Raw genomic sequence first — 18,483 nt, forward strand, 5'->3', positions numbered from 1 at the left:
GAGGAGAAGAGAAGTTTTCAAATTTCAAACTATTTCTTCACCATCCAAGTTCTTTTGTTTTTTTTTTGAATAAAGTCCTTTATTGTCTTCCATGCTGTGGTAACAGGGCCGGGGGCTGCAGGGCGACCGGGGCGGAACCTCCCGGGACGCGGTTGTAGAGGAAGATGGCGCCTTCGGCGGAGCGGCCGCGCCCTGCCCACGTTTCCCTCTCCCGCAGCCTGCACGCACTGTGTCTCCACAAAGATGATTCCCGTGGGTTCATGGGCTTCAGGCCCTCGGCTCACGTCGTGCTTCCTCAGCACTCGGCACTGGCACGCGCGGAGCGGGTCTCGTTGCGTGCTGGGGGCGAGCAGCGGCGGGTTCCCTTCCTCACACATCGCCTCAAGGACACTGGAGAAGAGCTCGTGCACCCCCAGCACCCCCAGGGAGGTCCTTGTGCAGGGGGCTGTCACCTGGGCCTGGGGCCTGAGGCTCAGGACGTCCACTGGGCATATCCACCGGCTCAGGTGCCTCAGCCACTTGCCCAAGGCGGCGCGGGAAGACGGGGAAATCGTCAATGGTGGCCAGAGTGGCGCCCACCCCCAGGGGTCCGCCAGGGAGGCTTGCTTGTTCCCCGAGTCGGTGGGCCCCTGCTGGTCGCAGCCTGGCAGCTGGGCTGGCCCAGCTGGTGCCAAAGAAGTCTCTGTAGGAAGTAAGGCCCAGGCACAGGAGCAACTGTGGCCCGGGCCAGCCAGTGGCCAACGAGGGTGGGGGGTAGTGCAGCTGGAACTTGGGAGCATCAGAGAGCCAGGGCTGGGCCAGTAGCTGGCTCTCCCAGACGGCAGTGATGGCCCTGTCCCACCCTGGTAGTGGGTGATGGTCTTAGGCTGGGCTCAGCTCAGCCTGTACCTGCTCCAGGTTGGGGCGAGGGGAGGGGCGGCATCACAGCAGCAGAGACACCTTAGGGTCCACGGTCTGGACACGGCATTTTAGGGAGGGGACGCACCAGGCCTGTCACACCGGAAGACCTAGAGCCACCTTGGGCCTGGCGGGTGGCCCCCTCTGCTACAGATCTCCCGAGCATATCCCAGCCCTTCTGCACCCCTCTGACCACTAACTGGGCAGTAAAGTGTCTTATCAGCCGGGCAAGAGCTCTGAGGCTCTTGCTTGCCAGACATCCCTAAGACACACTGGTATCCCTACCATCCAGAGGTCCTGGGTCCAGTCACCCCCTAAAATCTATGTCTCCTAAGGCCAGGCGGGGCCTGCATCCAACAGGACATGTTGGGACCCCTGCCGGGGTCCAGAAGCCCTAGCCTCCAGCCCCACCATCCAAATTTTCTACAGAGTGATAAAGCTTATTGATATACCATACTGATATATATGTGCTTACAATATCAGAAAAATACCCTAAACGTAGCAACATCAGTCTTGATGAAATTTAAAACATGAAAAAAAAATTACTTCTGAACATAAATTTTTAAAAATCTGATGTTTGATTGAAATATTTTCTACTTCCCATAAATGACATTATACATTAACTTTCAAATGACATTATACATTAACTTTCAGTTGGTAATGTAGTTCCTTGAATTTCTGGATAAAACAAACTTTAATTTTGTAACCAAATCTCCCTCTTTGATTTTGAGGTACACAACTCCTTTTCTTACTGGTTGTGATGGTTAATTTAATGTGTCAACCTGACTGGCCAGAGTGCCCAGGTATTTGGTTTCTAGGTGTGTCTGTGAAAAGGTTTCCTGAAGAAGTTAACATTCGAATTGATAGATCGAGTAAAGCAGATTGCTCTCTCAGATGTGGGTGAGCCTCATGCAATCCACTGAAGGTCTGAACAGAACAAAACGGCAGAGGAAGGTAAAAATCCTCCCCTTCCATCCCTATCTCTCTCCCTCCGTCTCTCTCTGCCTGACCGGATGAGATGGGACACCAGTTTTCTCCTGCTCTTGGATTAGGATTTACACCACCAGCTTTCCTGGGCTTCAGCTTGCAGACAGCAGATCAGCCACCATAATTCCATGAGCCAATTCCTCTGCCTCAACATCAACTACCGGGCTACCTTTCCTCTTTTCCACCTCTTTCCTGATTCCAGCCAATACCACATAATTGCAGGTCAGTTCTTCTGTTCTCATAGGTCAGTATCTACAAACTTCTGTGGGATAAGTCATGACATCAATCATAGATTTTCAGGCAAAGTACCACAAACCACTTTTAACCTCTTATATATAATCTCCTCTGGTTCACTCACTTAAGAATTTATCTAAAACTATGTATATTTGGATTATGTAACCTTTTGTCATTTCCTCGAACATCAGGTCCTATAAGTTTACCCTCTAATGATAAAGACTCTAAGAAGCACTAATACCACATTCAAGGCCCTACCATGCCATGCAGGAAAGGGTTAACTCAGCAGACCAATTGCTCAAACCCTACATACTTCCAAGAAAGGCCTGTCTTGAGGACTGGCCCTTGTCTGGCTCATGCGAGATGAGCTCTGAGCCCTTATAATATTCTGCCTGATAAGAGGTCTTTCTGTATTCTGAGGCCTTGGGCCATGTGGTACCAGTTCGATCAGATAGTTTATATTAACAATGTGATTGATGATAAACTCTTGTCTTTGCTCTGGGAGCTAAGTCTGAATAGCTAAAGTCATTCACGCAGGCACTGCATATTTACATGACTAAACCCCAATAAATGCCCTGACACCAAGGCTCAGGCGAGCTTCCTTGGCTGGCGACACACTGCATGTGTTGTCACACGTTGTTGCTGGGAGTGGAACTTCCACAGGACACTTTAGGAGAGGACACCCGAAAGCCTGTGCCTGGTTTCTCCCGGACTTCGCCCCATGCACCATTCCCCCTAGCTGATTTTGATCTCTATTCATTGGTTGTATTAAACCATAACCACAATTATAACAGCTTTTTGAGTCTTGCTAGTGAATCACTGAGCCCAGTGGTGGTCTTGGGGTCTCCCCAACCTCCTTTTTAGTTCAATCCTCTAAATACCGATTAGAATTCTGAGAGTCTTGCTATAACACTTTGTCCCTCCCATTAGAAAAGAAAATATTGTGATACTTTTCATCAAATCTTTCTCTTTATTCAACTTTTGATATTTTTCTGCCTTAAACTCAGAAAAATGATTCTGTCCAAGGATGTTGCTGTTGAAGCAAAGGACACAGCATCATATAATTAACTTACAGACTGCTTAAAAGCTTCAGGTATTTTCTAAAACCGAAATACATAGATGTTAAGCAAAAGGCTTAAAAGACTTTCATGGGAAAGTAATTTGCTGGCATTAAACATACAATTCTAGTTCATTTCATAAAAATTAAAATTTCCTCTATTGGATGAGGATATACAGCATGATCTTTTTATCACTATACACAAAGCTCTTTTTCACTTCTTACTGATAGTCAAGCATTCTTCCATGTTTTCAGTCTTCAAATACTCAATGATAAATTTTACCGTTTTTTTGCTGCCTTTCACATTTTCAAAAAATTTTATATGTACTTCCGTTGACCCTCATTTTTGTCTCACAGATCATAGTTCTTTGGCATCAAAACCCCTGAGTACTTTCCAGACGTCCTCCTATGAATCATAATCAAAACCCAGAATACCACAGACTTGGTTTGTAAAACAATGAGAGAGATGTAATTAACCCAAAGACGCAGGCATGCCTTCTCAGACTTCCCCATCTCAGTCTCAGTTACTGGCATCCAATCCTGTCGGCAATTCAGGCCCCACAATTCCCCCTCCTTCCCTTCCCCAACCTGTCTCCACATTCAGACCATCTGCAAATTCTGTTGGCTCTATCCTCAAAATACATCCAGAATCCAGCCACTTTCGCTACCACCATAACAGCCACATCTTGTCTTGTCCGAATTACTGCAAACTAGTCTCCAAACTAGTCTCCCTGCCTTTGCCCTCACCTCCAATGGTCATTCTCAGCACAGGAGCTAGAGCCATCCTGTTCAACCATAACTCAAGATTGTGTCAACACTGTTTAAAACCCTCTGATGGCTTCTTTCCATCTCATTCAGAGTAAGTGCGCCCAACTGTCAGCACTGAGGACAGTAGCTCGGAAGTCATCACATGGCCTGGCTGTGTTACCTCTGCCTTCACGTCCTACAACTCTCCCATCTCTTTCCCCATTCCGGCCATGTGACCTTCCTGCTATTCTTGTACACGTGGACTATGCTCCCTTCTCAGCACCTGTGTGCTTGTTCTTTCTGCCTAGAAATCCACAGGGGTTGCTCCCTCATCTCCTTTAAGATTTTGCTCAAATGTCACTTTCTCAGTGAGGCCAGATGTGACCACCTTACATAAGTTACATCCTTACCACACATAACCACCACCATTCCCTAACTCCCTTCTGGGTTTTATTTTTCTTCACAGCACTTTCTTATAACCCTCCACTCTACTATATAATTTACTTACTTCTTTTCTGTGCCTGGCCCCTCCTTCTAGAATGTAAGCTCCCTGAGGGTACTTTGCTTTCTTCTTCCCAACATCTAAGAGTGCCCAGCACTTAAAAAACAGAAAATACTCATTGAATAGATGATTTTAATTAACATGTTAAAATGTAAACCTTTAAATACTCAGAGATAGTTATATATACAATTAGATAGCTATAGAAATACAACTACATAAAAAGAAGCAATAGAAAAATCTTTCATGCACCAAGATAAACCATTTGGAGGTAAGATGTACCACAATGCTTGAACATTTCAAGGCTGCTGTGGGCAATTATTACAGAGTTTACTGAGAGCTGCCACCACGCAACCAGGTGCCTTCCCAACCCTCTCTCAGACACAAAGCTCCACGTTTGCCCTACACTGAGGCTGCTGGCTGGCTGGCTGTATCCTTGTCAATATGGCTGGCCCACTTCTGATCACAGTTCACTCCCTCGTTTCCCAGCATTCCATGAATGGTTTTCATGGGTTTTCTCAAGATTTTTTCAATCCATTTTTAATGGGATTAGACATCCTACCACTCCACTCTCTCCTCATGCCCAGATGGGCCAGGGCCCCTTTCTGCTAGATGACTGTTTCAACGCTAAGACTTTTACTGAGGTTGTTTTGTCTTGAAATTTAAAGTGATTCCCTTCACATCCCCACTTTTAACCACATTCCCCAAAATTATTATCATTATTTAATGGTTTGGTATAAGAGTTTTGTTAGTGCTATTATTTAGAAATTTAAAAAAAAATCCTCTGTACTGCCAACATTTCTTTAATATAGAGATTTCAAAAGAATAAGGATGCCTTCTAATGAATAATTCTTCCTTTCATACCTACATTATTCCTACTATTTTGTGCTAAAAACTTATTAAGGTAATTTTTCACAGACCTATCATATGTTACTAGTCAGGAAACAATTTTTGAGGAAAAGCTTGCTGGAGACTATGCACACTGTGCAGACTACGACAATAATTTCTGAATTGATAGTCAGAGATCTAGAGGCCAAAAAACATCCCCTGCCAGAAATACCCCAACTCACAGCCTGAAAGATGCCTGATATTTAATGTTTGCATCTGTGTGTATGTCCAAGTTCATGAATGTTTAACTTGGTGTCTATATCCTCATATTGGTGAATTAGCTATATATATTTTTTTCTGTATTTAGCATCTCCTAATCTAGGCATATACCCTTCATATCTACCTTACCCATTTCACCCCATCTCTGCTCATAACCAGATTCTACCTCGCTACTTCTTTTAGTCAAACCTGATGGAATTCTCTTCATCCATGCTGGAGAAAACTCCTTTTGTACTAATCTTATTTCTTATACTTTCTTCTCATGTCTTGTCCTAACTGAATGTGGAGACAGGATGATCCCCTGTCAGGCGATTCGTGAGTTAAACGGAGCAGGGGAGGGGGGCTCAGTTGTCACTTAAGATGCTTCTACATGAAAGACTTTGTGAAGTAACTTGGACTCTTTCAGTGACACTTCCTCTGTTGTGCCCTTCTCTGGAGACAGAATGTCATTCTCTCCACCCACAAGCAAGATGGAGCCAGCCTCTTCCATTCCTGGCACTTATCACTTGAAATCACCATTCGTCTCTGTACTCGTTTTAATCTTCTCAGGTAATTCCTATTGTTTGGGGATATTTCTGACTTCCTCAACAATTCAGGAACCTCAATCCTATTTGCCCATTCTACCTCAATACCAACCATAAACCTGGGAGGCATCAACTTCTATCTTATCTCCCAGCTGCAGATCTACCCACTTAGTCATTTCTGATTAACTCCTCAGTAAAATCCTTACCATTGCTACTTTAGATTTTTGCCTCTTTCCAAAAGCATTCAATTCTTCCTTTATCACCTACACTTTGAGACAGTGACATATTATCCAAATTTATAGAGAAGACTGAAGTTATCCAGTGCAAGTATAATGTCCCTAGACTTATCTTAATATCTTTATCTCCAATCCCAAGTGGAAAGAAGTCACAGAGAGTGTCATGTTGGTGAGAAAGAAGAAACACAGAAGAGCCTTTCAGGAGACAGGGAGGGAGCACACCAACATCCCAAGGCTGTGTATCACCTCAGCTGTTCAGGGAACAGTGCAGGTCTAGGCAAAGTGGAGACAGAAGAACCAAGGACAGTTCATTAATTATTCATCATATAAACCCAGATTCCTTCTCTTTTTTTACAATCCTATTGGCACACTGTGGCATAGTGTAGAGGACTCAAAAGATCTAAGTTGAAGTCTGTTACGGATTGAACTGGGTCCTGCAAAAATTCATGTTAGAGGTATAATACAGTCTAGCTCTGGCCTACCTTTTCGACAGTATCCCTCATTTCCTCCCTACACAAACTCTCCCTTCACGCTTATCAGCACATCCTTGCTTGAGTACAACTCACACTTCTGTCCTTGATTCCCACTGTTACTCTCTCAGGGGAATCCCCCTACCTGCACCACACCAACCTCACACCTTTCTCAAAGAACACAGTGCTCTTTGTGAAGCCTTCCCTAGCAAGTCCATCCACAAGTGGTCTCCCCTGTGGCCCCACACCATATATGCATTGCTCAATATTCTTTGGGAATTCGAGGATGATGTCAACCAAGAAAGTGCTTATGCCATCTTATAAAATGGCAAAAGAAGTAAAATATTTACCCAAACCACTAAAGAAAAAGGAAGTGAGTTTGCATGAGAATGACAAAGTACTCCTGAAATTTACATAAATTAATCCTTCCGGCTGAGCTGAAAAAGGAAGGATGCACTGAGTAGGTTGTATCTGAATGAGGCTCTCAAAAGTGGTCAGTATGAATGTTTAGAGCTTTAACTACCCCTACTAACGTATGTACTTAGTACTAATAACACGCATACCTCAGTAGAAGGCACATGTTATCTTCTTTGCTCACATTTGTTTCAGTCCTCTCTGGACCCAGAAGGGATCTGAGGCAGGTCCCACGTGCTCAGGTATACGCTGCTGGGAGGCAGGGGTCTCAGTCTTCTTTGTCTTTCCTATAGGGTCATGCACCAATGCTTACATGCAATACAGGTCTTCAAAAAATATTTGTGGAGAACAATGAAAGAATATATGAAAAAGGTAAGGAAGACAGGAGAGAGCATGTCATAAAAGGAGATAAGTGAATTCTCATGATTTTTCTAAGGAGTTCTCGACCTGGCAGCCACCCGACTCTTCTGCTCATTCCTCTTCCTGTGCCTTCATTTAGCCAGCCGCTCTGCTTGCAGTGCTTTATCCCCTCCCCTTCTTGGCATAAAATCCTCTGAGGCCAAATTCATTTCCCCTCTTCTAGCTGAGTATTCTCTGCCCAAAGGACCTTCACCAACGTCTTCCTTCCTGCAGTCCTACTGCAGGCATTTGTGTCTTTTCCACACTTAATTGTACTCATAAAGTCTCATACTCAGTTTTCCTTCTCCAACCAGATTTTACAGCTCCCGAAGGCTGGAAACCATGTCACATTTCTTTCGCATGCCTCTTCTCTTCGCCTCCACCCAGACGTCCCCTCAAACACAGGAGTACCTGGCAAATACTTGCTGAATGACTACATCCTTTCAGTATTTCTATCGCTGAAGTATAACGGTCTTTCATCTGACTCTCCAGGTTCAAAAGTACATTGGAAAAAGTTATATGTCAAAGCATTCATTCCCAGTAACACAGATTTATCTTTTCTAAAACTTGAAATCACTGAACCAAACTTCAGTGGCCTCACCAGCAAGAAAAAAAAAGGTGTAAGCACACAAAGAAGGGTCTGTTGCATAACCACCCTAACACTGCTAGCTCCATTCAACTTCTTTAGGCACAGGATTTATCATTTTATGGCAATTTAGTAGCATAAATACTGCCAACACATTTCTTCCCCAAAAAAGATATTGAAAGTGGTCCAACTTAACCTAAAACTTGCCACATTAAATTCAACAAGTAGAGGTAAAGCTGAATTTTTAAAGTTCCCACAGCAGATACTCAAACACCATTTGTTAATTTGAATTTTATATAGCATAATTCGATGCGAGTCACAGTAAGTCTAAAACCTTTAATGGTGAAAATCCTAGAACCCTAACACAGCACATAGTTAACAGGATAAATTCAGTCTGAACAATACTGGTTTCCTTATGAAAAAAGATAGATCTTAAAATTTCACACTAGAGTTTAAGAAAGGATAAATTGAACTATTGCATAAAAGCAATAAATTGATTCTTATTTTGCTCTTAACTTTGCCTGGGTTCTCGTTAGAACCAAAAGGCTCTAACTTGTATAAGACTTATGGTAAAGACAGAGGATGAAAAGAAGAAATTAACCTCACAACTAAGGGAGACAGTAAAAAACACTCTTACTCTTAAGTTAACTGCAGGTTTTTCAGTGATTCCAAGAATCAGTTTCCTTTGAGAAATGTAACTGTGAAAAGCATTTCAAAATTGCTTTTAAAACTAAGTAGAAACACTTAATTCCAATTGCCTAAGACATTGACATTGTTGAGCTTCATTTCTTGGCATCCCCCAAACTACTGACCCAATACTGGCTGAGTGTGCATTTTCCAACACCTTTTGCAGCATCAAAATGAACCTGCTTTTAAGACAATTACATCTTAAGTCCTGCCTAAAACACAACCACTGGCCTGAAGCCATGAATTAATTCTACTAGAGAGTCTGTATTCCTGAACAAAAATGAAACGAAGTTTTCATTGTTTCTATAAATGCCATTGTTATTTTTTAACCAAAAATACTGCTATAAGAAGTTTGGAATATGAGAGAAGTTTCCAGACTGACATGGGTAACCTCTATGTTTTGAACTCATGGCTAATGAATGCCCCATACGTTCATGTGACTACTGTTGACAGTCCAGGTCTACTATTAAAAAACAGAGCAGAGAAATGTAAAAGATATTACTGAAAGTCCAAATAGAACACCACAGTCTGGTGCTGAGACTTTTTTTGGGGTATTCTTTTCTTTTTTAAGATTTTCTAAAATAAAAAAGAAATGTGGAGGAAAGTGACCTGTTTGGGGAGAAAACAGATAAAGCATAGAGGAGAGAAGTTTTCAGTTTCTGTAATGTGTGCCTGAATGAAAGGTTGAAACAATCTTACATATGATCGATATTTTAACTAGTTAGCAAATACTTTGCACTAATAAATAAAAATGCTAAGTAGAAACTCTAAAGACAACTTTTATTTCAAACACTAAAATTGACCATTTCTTCTTCATTCATATAATTGAATCATCTTTAATTTCTAAGATTTTCAAATCCAGATGAGCAGAAGTCATAAAATTAGAACCCTAGACGACAAATGCTAACATCCCTTCCGGACAACTTCACTTAAACCTTTCTAAACAGAGAAGAACTCAAAGGCCTCCTTCATAAATCCATTCTAAAGGTTAAAACATTCAGAAAAACTTCCCTGTCTTTAGCATAAATCCCTCTTGATACTTGCTGTAAGTCGATTTCCTCTTCTTTTTCTTCAGGGAAGATGGAAAACAGCTGTTCAGCATTCCCTCTCAGGCTACTTTTTCCTTCCTGCCAGGCCCATTCCCCCCCCCTCCCCCCCCGGGAGAAGTGTAAACACTACAGGTGATTCCTAAATCCAGCTGGCCCCTGCCTGATTATCCGTGGGGCTGGTGAGCCTGCCCCCATTCGTACCTCCTAGAATGGTATCATGCAACTGCCAAGGCCCCAAGAAAAGTTCTTTACCAGAATTTGTGGAATTTGAGAAATCCACTACTTATAGTCTGTCCTCAGATACACACCAACAACAAAAATAGCAGTGTTTCAAGAAGAAAAGTTGACAGAACTGTGAAGAAGGTGAGCGGTGCCATCCTGCAGCCAGGCTGTCTAGATCATTATCACTCTACCCGGTGTCAGGGTGTCGGGCGCACCTTGGCATGAAACGTTTTTCAACTACTTGATGATTTTTATCACGCAATTCTTGAGTTTCTTGTCACTGATGCAACTCTCTGGGTATAAGCTTACTTCAGAAATGCAATAACCCTTTCAATACTTTCAGTGTAAAGGACTACTCTAAATGAAGGTGTCAGTTTGTAGTCTGTTACTTCTTTAAATGAGGATTCTACTAGATTCACACCATAATCTGCAAATTACTACATTTTACACTAAAATTTATATAACCAACCTAATGTTGTTACCTCTCACTTCAGGAATTGCTAACAAATATCCCCATTTTTCTTGCGATAGCCATTACCCTTCAACAGTAAAGCCAGTATACTGCCTGCATACTTCATCAATAAAAATATTACAGACCCACAAGCTTGGTGAGCGCATTTCCTTTACAAATTCCTTTTAAGAGTTATGAAATGCTGACTCAGCTTTGTTGTGGTATAACATCCGCATGCATTAAATGCCTATTGTGTAGTAGCTAAGTTTGTTACACATGAGAAAAATGCAAAAACCTTGATTTGATCAACAAAGTTACAACCCTACGGCATCTGTGTATGCAATGAATATTTCAGATGGAAAGATTTAAATGACAGCTTTTTAAATGACTGTGGACCTATTCAATTTCTACTAACAAAGATCATGTAAACTAATTTAAATACACACAGGGAATTTTACTATGATTATCCTACTATTTTTCACATTAATCAGGGAGAAGAGAGGCGCTATTAATTACATAAATAATACCAAAAAGTGTCTTTGGCATGCGGACACATAAACACAGTTGCAAACCCTCTCTGACTCTGTCTAGGACAAAGCAGATGGACACAAATAACCTATACCGGATATGCCATATATGTGTAATTGAGAGTTAACTGCACATGTCTTTTATTTTTAAAAACAGGACTAGACTTACCTAATGGTTATAACTATTCCCAATTATAAAATGCCAAAACAAATCATGCTTATGACCAGGATGTTTATAGCTTCTACATATCACCACAGAGGCAAATTCTGTTCTTTCAGGAATTGTTTACTAACATTTGATGACCACATTTACCAAGATTGTGTTTATGGAATATCCCAAGGGAGTCAAAACAAAAAGAAGAAAATCCAGTAGTAATCTTAAAGCACATTAAAATTCATAGTGTTATTCAGAGTTAAGGACTGAACACACTACTCCATTCAAGAAATAAACAGACGGCCTCAACAATCTTTTCTTCTCTTTCCAAATTAAAATCATTCTCTTCCAATTTTTGTCATCTTCAACAGGCTCTCTGAACACTCTGCCTCCTACAGGGTTATACTCTGGGCCTCTGACAGAGGATCTGAAATCCACACTCAATAGGCCAGAGCCTGCCAAGACACGCAGAAGCAGCAACACAACTGGTAAAGTACCAAAGACCCGAGCCAGCTAACGAGCGCTAAGGGATGAGCCCAGGGCTCTGTGGGAAGTGGAAGGGGGCCCCACGATGGAATCCTGACGAGGCATGAGAAGAGATACAGCAGACTGAGAGGAAGGAATTGTGGGAAGAGGGTCTGTAAACAGCCAGTTTACAGAAGCGTAGGAAGCCCATAAGCATACTAGGGACTGACAGGTCATGGACAGCAGTGAGCAGTGTTTAAAAGGGATAATAAACTAAAGCTGCAGGAAAATGAAACGTAAGAGTCTTTAATAACATGAATGAGGAGTCATAAAGGAGAAAGGTAGAATTAAATATGCCAGTTAGGTTAATTTTACATTTAAGGTAGGCCACTAATTACTTGCAAATGATAGACAAGTCTCTTACTTACACAGTATTTCCATTTCTACACCCCTAAAATGAGGATGAGATATCTGCTCTACATCACTCGCCATTTCCACTAGGCTAAAATATGAAAATATTAGAATTATTTGGAAAAAAAAAGTTAAGTTACTAGACAATTCTAAAATACAGGCATTCACGTAGCTGTATGATCAGGGACTCTTCCTTTCCTTCAAGTGTCAAAGTGCATATGAATTTGTAAGCAAGAGTTTATTAAACCTAACAGCCCTTCTTTATCCTATCCACAGTACTTTCTGTTTTTCTTTCTAGTATGATTCTTTCCTACAGTACCTCTCCACCATCCCCTAACTGAACCACTCTTTTATATGTAACTGGAAGTTGTGAAACACAAAAGTTAGATGGATCAGAACTTGGGACATTTATTTACTAACATATATAGAAAGATTTTCTTTAAAGAAAAATTACTTCCATTAAAAATATTATCCACTAAATGCAAAGTTTAATTTTTAAAAGAACGTTTTCTGTTAGAGTTGGGCATTAGGACTACCAAGACTTTTTGAAATTCACCCATTTCTAACTATTGCAATCACCCAGTGGAGGCATGGAATAGTGCCTCTGGAATCTAGGACTTTAATCTCTACTTCCCATTCTGCCCTTAATTTACCACCTGAATTTCATGGGAAAATAATTTCTCCTTTTTGGTACTCTGGGCTTATACACTTGCCTGATTCCCATGTTGGGCACTGACTCTAGGTAGACAGGATTGTATTGTGTCATGCAAACATCTACTGCTAATTTTGGTGACTTTCAAAGATTTTATTCTGCAAATCACTATAGGGGAAGATAATGTAATTCCAAGATGAGCAAACCCTAAGGCACTTAGTATAGTAATATAGTAATAACTGCCCTGTCCTCTGCTTGGACCCATTCTTTCAGAAAGGTTGCTGGGCCTTATCCACTCCTTCACAATAGTAAAGATCCAGCCCCTCTTGGTAAATGGAATAACAGTATCCACTATGATGATCAAGTTCCTTCTACCACAAGTTCTTGTGAAGGCCTGCCACAAACACATCCCAGGACAATAATAGTATTTCTTTCTTTCTTTTTTTAATAAGGAAGTAGGGTGAAAAAGGGTAAGAATGTTTACTATATTTAGGACACAAACATGCTAATGATTAATAATGCATGGTAAAACTACAAAATTCTATTCTTTTATTAGTTTCTTTACTCCTTTGGAAAACAAAGGGTACTGATACATTAAAATCTAAATTTAAATATTGTATCTTCTTTTATTCCTCTTCAATCATTTGTTGAAATCATAATATTGAGTGGAAATCATGTAATTTCTTTCATGTAACACAGTGTAATCCAAGGCAAGAGAAATAAATATCAAAATATTCCACCACAAAAAATATTAAAAGATGTATAAACGAATGTTTTGTTTAACTGCAGAATGCTTTTTCATCTGTGATCTTAAAACACTTCAGAGATTAAAAAAAAAAAAAAGTCCATATAATGAGGTATTGGGAAGGGCAGGGCAGTATCTGTGAAATTAAGAACTTTACCTCACCAATGACCACCAGGTCCTCTCAAGGCAGCACTGTGGGATATTAGGCGGGACAACAAATCTCACTGAAAACCTGTTATTAGCTAATTTGTGGACTAATTTTACAAACATGAAAGTAGATGCACACACAAATGTTGGCACTATGATGGTCCCCACTCCATGTGGCAAACCTAGCTAAATTCTTACCAGGTGCCTTGCCACAGCCAGGCCCCTAGCCTCAGAGGGAGGAACTTTAAACAGCTTCTACCCAGCAGGACCAGGAAGGTCCTAGTAATCCCCATGATGACAAAGGTTTATTTTGTGTTCTGTTGCAAATTTACCTCTTTATCCAACTTTTTTTTTTTTTTTAGAATTCTCTTTTACTTGGTGACTATACTATCAATATTTTTTAATCTGAATGTAAAAATGTACTATATAGGCCACTGTTTTTATTTAACGAAAACTTGATGAAACTGATAGTGACATCATATAGCAATCAATGAAAAATGATGCTTCAAACTCTCAGATGCTGTTTATTTATGGTTTATCCTTTTCTACAATAGCTCCAAGAGAGCCAGGGCAGTTTCTTTTATCTCTCTGTATGCCTCCTAAGTAACCAGCACTGTCTTGCACTTTTTGCTGAACCCACACAGAGGGGTCACTAGATGATGGAAGCATCAAATTCAGTATTTTCTCCTTTCCATTTTTACTAGAACACATCCTAGCTATACACTTCATAAAAGTACGTATCTGTATGGTGATATTAAAAGAAAAAAGTAGCATATGATACACAAATACTCAGATTATCCTGTATTTTATTTCTTCCATGCACAGTACATTTTTGCAATCTCATTTTACTAGTAACGTCTGATCAGTCTGTAAAATAATGCATATCATATTTCGTTTCATAGAGGTCATCATTTATTGAGAAATTTATTTTAAAGAACTGAAGAAAAGGAAATTCCTGAAAAAGTTAAGGTCTATAATGTGAAAAAGTATTGGGAAAAAATTGTTTTGAAACTATTTCTAAGTGAGAACATCCATTCTCAAATTTAATGTAACATTAACTAAACCATGACTCTCTACAACAAATTTTTAAAGAACTTTATAACACAGAGGTCCCTAGAAACTAAAAGTGTCATTTCCTTATCTAAGGAAAAATCCCTACTTTTAAGCAATAGATTCGGTTTCCATCTTTAATGCCAGCCAGCCTAAGCGGAGCTGATGCCTCCAATGAGCGATGAAGAAGAGAGTTCTCGGATCACAAAGTTAGCTCAGATTCCAGCCGCGACAGATCGTGAGCCTATGTGGCATTGCCCGCAGAGCTTCCCAGCCTGTGAGTCAAGCCCCCACCCCCAACCCCTCCCAGCCCCCAAGCCCGCCACCAGGGGCTGCCTGGGAGTGAGGTTTACCAACACTCTCCGAGTGTTGGCGGAGCCAAGCGGTTCTGGAATCCAGCGTCTGGGGGAGGCTCGGGATGTGCTTCCCAGGCTTCCGCAGGCGCAGAGGCGGGCTGCCAGCGGCCGGATCGGCACACGACCACTACCACCCCCAATTAGCGGAGGGTCGCAGGAGGGTGATAAGTGTGCCACCCAACTGGGCAGAAGAAAGCCAGAGCCCCGCAGGCCGTCCGGAAAACTGCGGCTGAGCCGGCCGGACCCGATGCACCAAAAGTGATCTCCGGGTTCTGACGGTGCGCCCCGCTCTGCGCCGGGCGCTCAAGGGTGGGAAGGGGCTAAAAGCTGCCCCGCCGCCCGGGGATCCCCGGCTCCGGCTTCACGCCTCGCGCGCCCGCCAGGAGCCCAGCCGAGCCGGGCTCTGGCGGAGTACGTGGCTCTCCGCATGCCTCCCGCCGCGCCCGGCCAGCCCGGCAGGCCACCCCACCAGAGACTCCAGAAGAAAGCTGCGCCGTTGCGGGGCCCAGAGCGGCGCCCGCCGCGCGTCCCTGCCCAGCACCCGCGCGTCCCTCGGCTTACCGCTCCCCGCTGCGGCTTCGTCCTCTCGGGCGCCGCCTCCCCAGCCTGGGCCCAGGCTCCGGAACCACTTCCCGGCCCCCCTCACTCCAGGGCGCCTGGGCCCCCGGCGCCCTCGGAGCCGAGCCCTCAGCGCGCCCGCCGCGCCATGGGTGCGGGTGGGCGCCGCGCCACAGGATGCGCCGCTGCAGCCTCGGGCGGCGGTACTGCGAGCCGGGCCGGCGCGGGTGGGTGGGGTGTGGGCGAAAGGGGAGGAGGGCGGGACGCGGCGGGGGCTGAAGCTCGGCTGGAGGGAGGAGGAAACCGCAACGTCACCAGAGCCGGGGGAGGCGAAGATGGGGAGGGGAGAACAGAGACCCCCTTCCACTGCGGGACCCCGACCTCCTGCTGGCCCCGTTTTCCCCGCTCCTCCTCTCCCGGCACTCTCGGCTCGGAGCTGCACGCGATCTTCCCTTCCCCTCGGGCCCCGACTCCACGCAGCTCTTACCCTGCCAGGCCTCTTTGGCTCCAACTTGCTATAGTTTCTAATGAACCCATACGCTTCGGGTTCTATTCTAGAATCGCTCCCAACCGAAGGATACTTTTGGAGGCCCAAGGGGAGGAGCTGATTCGGTACAGCTCGGTGAGAGGAAAACGAGGAAACCGTAGAGAACTTTACTACCGGGGCTGTTGCCCTCTTCCCCTCGCCTTCTCCAAAATTGTTACTCCTCCCTTTCTCCCGAATTCGGCTTTACTCTCTTCTCAGAGAAAAGGGAGGACATCGCCTATTTAGAAGCAGTACTAACAAAATACATTAAATCCAAAAAGCACTAAACCTTGCAAACTGAACGGATTTTAATCATCAAAGGTAAAAGGTCAGAAACAGAACATTTGATATATGCAGCTCACAGAAAGAAAATTAATTTACCTTATCTCCTAGGCTTGGGTGGATGACAGAAAGAGATACTCCTCAACCATCTGAGTTCCTCAGGTGGACGATTTGCAACCTTAGTAGTCCCAGGCCCCTTTGGAGAAATTTCCTTCGTTCTGTTAAAGCAGCATTGCACACAGTCCCGTCCAGCCTGGCTTCAGGAAGGTGTCAGGTAAGACCAGGGCCATCACCTCAGGGCCAGCTTCTCCCTCAGCGTTAGCATGTAATTAACCTCCCAGAGCTAGACGGTAGGGAATTGACAGACGTTCACCCATTCATTATAAGTGGAGACGTTTTACCTGAGAGCAGCATTTTGTCTGAGTTCTAAAGTTCCACCTCCATGCATTTTCCCCCGTCCTCAGAGGCAGAGGCAAGACCCACAGAGGAGTTTCCCTCAGGCCACATTAGAAAAAAATGTGGAGGTCTACTTTTATGCTTCTCTTTTCAGAAATTGCATTTGAAGAGAGATTCCTTACCAAAAAGGTCAAGGGGAAGTGGTTTTGTTAAATATTTCACATGTTCACTCAGGTAAACCACTAATTTGCATAAACTTCCAGATGTTTTAGAATCAGACTGTGGGGAAGAAGAGATGGGGCTCTAGAATTTAAAACTAGTTTAATCTGGTTTAAATCCTCATTTTGCAATTTACTAGTATACTAACTTCAGAGCCTTGGTTTCCTCATCTGCAATGTAGAGAGATAATACCTCCATTGAACAGTTAAAGAGGGGATACAATAAAAATAGTAAATATTCAAGAATTACTACATGCTAGACACTGTGCTAAAGGATTTGCATGTATTAATTCAATTATTAGAAAAGATTAATTGTGAAAGTGCACATGTTAATTTCCACCTATCTTCTCAAATTTGGAAGAGAACTTAGAAGAAGCATCTGGTTGGATTTATTTTACTTCCGAGTCAGTAGTCATCTAACTCAGTGGTTCTCCAACCTAGAACATTAAGTCAGCAGAGAAGTATTGATAAAATACTTTTTTAATGGAGCTCCACACCAGACCAACAAATCAGAATCTCTAGGGCTAAAGTGTAAGCATCAGCGTTTTAGAATCTCTTCCAGGTGATCAGAATGTGCAACCAGTATTAAGAAATCATCAAAGGAGACAGTACTCACTGTCATTTATTCCCCTTGGCCCCAGTTTTGCCTTCAACTGGCCTGGGAATCTGCTTCTGAGTAACACCCACCTCTTGTAAAGGGCCCCCCATACAGTAGGAATCAAAGATCTCAGTCCTGCCCTCTGAGGTCTTCCATGATGTATCTAGCCCTGATTCCACAGGAAAAGTGTTTCAGTTTGCCTGGATACCTACCAACTCCATCAGCTTTTCCTCATCCTTTCTGAAAGCCCTTGGAAGATAGTTGCTTTGCCACTGTCCCTCTCAGAATCTGACCCCAAGAACTGAATTCAAGGTTTCATCCAAATAACACAGTAAAAAGGTATTTAACAGCTTTGTTCTAATTACTGTATTTCCCCAGGTAAATCCTATGAACTCATGGCAGCAGTATTACCCTATTGACTCCTATGCTGCAATCTACTAAATCACTAAATTAGTGAAGTCTTTCACATCTGCCCCAAAACACTCCTTCCCAAACTACATCCGTTATAGTTTGTGTTCAGCCTTTAACATAGGATTCTATTAAATTTTTCTATTCTAGGTTAGGCCTCTTCTTTTAGCTTGTTGACATGTTGGATGTCACTAATTCCACCTCCCAACTTCATGTCTTCTGCAATTCCATCTTTGGGCTATGTCATCAGGCAGGTTCTCATTCTCAGCTGCCTCCCACTGCCAACTGACACTGAATTAGCATGCTGTTGATGAATATTCTCATCAGCTGACGACCCTTGTGTTATTTAATCATATTTTCTCTCCTTGTCCCAGAGCAACAGCTAATATACATGGGTACACGACATCTTTGTAGAAATTAGAAA

At 42.9% G+C, this 18,483-nt stretch overlaps 1 protein-coding gene and 1 pseudogene across 6 annotated transcripts in view; both read right to left on the minus strand.

Moving 5' to 3' along the window:
• Positions 1-18,483, minus strand: part of DSE (dermatan sulfate epimerase) — a 120,376-nt gene that overhangs the window by 45,656 nt on the left and 56,237 nt on the right. Inside the window, exons 1-2 of one of the 6 annotated variants that reach the window (XM_031456196.2) lie at positions 15,635-15,749; positions 7,322-7,498 (exon numbers count right to left, since the gene is read on the minus strand). The exons of 1 other annotated variant lie outside the window; for it this stretch is intronic. The gene's annotated coding sequence lies outside the window, so the exon portion shown is untranslated. Of the gene's footprint in view, positions 1-7,321; positions 7,499-15,634; positions 15,856-16,118; positions 16,230-16,538; positions 16,943-18,483 lie in introns of those variants that run through there. 4 more of the 6 variants (XM_064486754.1, XM_031456198.2, XM_031456199.2 and 1 more) reach the window with 4 other exon arrangements.
• LOC105088369 (uridine diphosphate glucose pyrophosphatase NUDT22-like) lies at positions 80-2,848 on the minus strand (annotated as a pseudogene).

The sequence above is a fragment of the Camelus dromedarius genome, chromosome 6 (genome assembly GCF_036321535.1).
Source record: "Camelus dromedarius isolate mCamDro1 chromosome 6, mCamDro1.pat, whole genome shotgun sequence".
Lineage (NCBI taxonomy): Eukaryota > Metazoa > Chordata > Mammalia > Artiodactyla > Camelidae > Camelus > Camelus dromedarius.